The sequence below is a fragment of the Danio aesculapii genome, chromosome 6 (assembly GCF_903798145.1).
Source record: "Danio aesculapii chromosome 6, fDanAes4.1, whole genome shotgun sequence".
In the NCBI taxonomy this organism is placed as follows: Eukaryota; Metazoa; Chordata; class Actinopteri; order Cypriniformes; family Danionidae; genus Danio; species Danio aesculapii.
In genome coordinates, this window is record NC_079440.1 from 22,221,680 (window position 1) to 22,224,809 (window position 3,130).

A 3,130-nucleotide genomic window follows, 5' to 3' on the forward strand; every position below is an offset into this window, starting at 1 on the left:
TGGAATTATCTATTCGACAGCGCCACCACTTGGTCAATCTTAGTTTGTCCAACAGAGAAAACTATCTTTTTGTCTTCTCCTTCTCTACTATCTTCTTTCGACTTGACTGCTGCTGCTGTTTGGGGTATTGCACCTGTGAGAATCATAGAGCAGAGAATTTTAGGAACATTTGACAAATGTTTGGGAAACTTGAACACTGCATTGCTGAAGTTGAACTTGCCTGATTCTCACCCTCATTCCCTCCTCATTGTGAAATCCTACCCATCAGAGCTAAAAGCAGGCTGTCAAGAAGATAAGCATCGTCGGTCGCTATATTTAACACTCATTCAGGGACAATTAATTTGGTGTGGTGTCAATCCTATTTATTTAAGAAACCAACACTGTTGTTGTTATCACAATTTCTCCTGTTTCATAGTAAATTTTAATAACAGCCGCAGTCCTGGTGATTAGAGACCCTAAAATTCAAAAGTTAGCTTAGGAGCATTCTTTTGTTTTAGATTAAGGGAAGCTAAATCATTGCTCTCTCTAGGAAAGTGCAAACATCCATCTTTACCCTATTCTTTACACTTTACACTAGCTGTGCCAACTGTATGCGTTTACTGATTCTCCCCGCAGAGTTTACCAGTTAGACGCACATCCAGCAAAGGACCACAGCCCAGAGAACGACATTCACCTAGAACACTCACACTAGACCATTGGTACACATTTAACTTCTTACATTAATATTACACACTGACATTGTTGTTCCTCTTGTTCTGCTGTGTTTCGTTCTCTCTCTTTCCTATTCTCAGCCCCATTTCAAGGTCAGTGTCAGATCGGTTCTAAGTCTCCCCCACTGCAACAAACATGGCCCATACTAAAGGCCCTGCTGGCCATTGGAAAGACTTAGAAGCATGGCTGAGCGTGGTAACAGACAGTTTCCTCCCCAAGGCCGCCGAAAACCTGCAGCAACTGACCGAGGATCAGCTGGATGAGAACTTATCAAGCCTAATGTCGCAAGACCCAAGCCACAGCTACAGTCACAAAGACCTAGCCAAGATAACTGGAACGCTGAGTCACACTCTCTTCGCCACCCTCTCTTCGCCACCCTCAAGATAAGTGACAGACATGCCAGCCAGCTCCAGCACAAGCTGACACACAGACATCTTTGCATCGAGCAACTAGAACTGGAGGCTCGACAGCAAACTGAACTGTCCACGAAGACGGATCTAGAGTTTAAGGAAGAGATAGATAAACTGCGAGAGAACCTAGCTGCTGCCACCCAAGAATTGGAGCAAGCCAAAGCAAACCACACTGATGCTACCAACAAGCTTGAAGATGCAGAACAGCTACTGGAAGAAGCAAAGGTTGAAGCAAGAGACCAAAAAGCCAAAAACAGAGCTCTTGAAACTCACCTAGATGAAGCGAGACATGAAGCCAATCGACTAACACAGGAACTGGACTACTTCGGAGAGGAGTCTGCCAGTGTCAAAGATGAACTTAAGTATGCCTACAAACTGTGACGTGAACCCGCCAAGGAAAGATATGCACTAGCCTCACCCTTGCCAAGCAGGACAGGATCCCCTGTACCTGAACTCGAACTCACACATAGTGAGAAAGATGAGGAACCAAGCTGAAGACGCTCACCAGCTCCTTCTGCAGGGCCTGACCTCACCCTAAAGCGACAAGAGCCTGTGCTAGTCAGTCACAGATCAGCGCACAACATGGATCTCAAAGACCTCGATAAGCTGGCCAGGAACATTGGAAAGTTCACCCCAAGTGCGCCAGGTGGTCAGGAGATCTACGCCTATCTGGAAGACATTGATTTCCATCTGGAAATGAGACCCAATGTCTCAAACAAAGATAGACTTTACCTGCTTCGTGTGACATCCAGCCCTGAAGTACGCAGCTTCCTAGACCGACAGCCAGCTCGCACAAAGAATGACTACCTCCTACTCCAAGAAGCTCTCATCAAAGAATTTGCTGTCCCTGAATTGGAGAGAGGACTGGTGGCTGCACTTGAGATGAAGCATGCCATAACGAGCCCCCTCAAGCATACTACAGCCGGCTCAGACGAGCTTATTTTGGAACTCGGAATGAACCCGAAATGGAAGGTTCTATTCCTGCGAAACCTCCATCCTGCTGAAAGCCACCATCTGGGAGTCCTTGCATGCCCACGAAAAATGACTGTGCAACAGTTACGAGATTTGGCACATAAAGCCTATGGTAAACAGAAGATGGCTTCAGAAAAGAGCGCCAAAACCACCACTATTCTGGCCGTCGAAACCCAAAGTCCAGAACTGGCACTAGAGGGTGCCCAACGTCCAGACAAAACCGAGCAGTCTGCTCAAGAGGGGAAGGCATCGGCACCCCACAGACCAATGGTGCCTCCAAAGGACGACGACAAAACTCTGGATCACTAAGCCCAAGGAGTCGACGAAAGCACTCACCCCAATTCTCCATTGACCGAACTCGATCTCAATCCCAACAAGAAGAAACTACCCCATTTGGTTTCGACCCTCAAGTAATGATGAGAATGATGATGAAAGAATTCTTCCAACGCAAGGAGGACGACAGGAAGGGGGAAAAGGAGGATAAACTGGATTCAGCCTGACTCGCCATCGAACAAAGCAGCAGCGACCACTGTACCCCTTCACTCTCAAAGATCCATACCTGCAACTACCTCAAGTGAAACAGGAAACCTGTTTGAACCCGCTATAGATTTAAGCACTAACTCCACAGCTACTGCAGCAGATCACGGCAGCATCCCACAGACACCTGCTGATGAACTGCCAAAAATTCCTGAAAGTGCCATTTTGGTCGTCTGCCACTCCTCCGAAAAACCTCAAGCCAGCCCTGAAATCCTACCTGTCCCATGCCAAACTCCTGTCCCTCAAATACTGGGTGACCTCATCAAAAGAGGTGTAGCAAGGAATAACTTGTCCCAGTACACCTGACAGTGGGACCGATGAGCCTCGTTCACCCAGTGTACGTGTCACCACTCAACACGTACCCCCTCCTCATAGGAAAAGATTTGCTGAACCGATTTGAACCTCTAATTGATTTCAAGCATATGAAGATATGGACTCAAGTCCGGGCGCCATTACCCTTCCAGCCAGTTTGCTCTAAAGAGCCACAATGTCAAGCTACA

The 3,130-nt window shown here is 47.2% G+C and overlaps 1 pseudogene; it reads left to right on the forward strand.

Annotated features, from left to right (window-relative positions):
- The first annotated feature begins 846 nt into the window (after positions 1–846).
- On the forward strand, positions 847–2,402 carry LOC130230606 (uncharacterized; annotated as a pseudogene).
- The last annotated feature ends 728 nt before the right edge of the window (positions 2,403–3,130 follow it).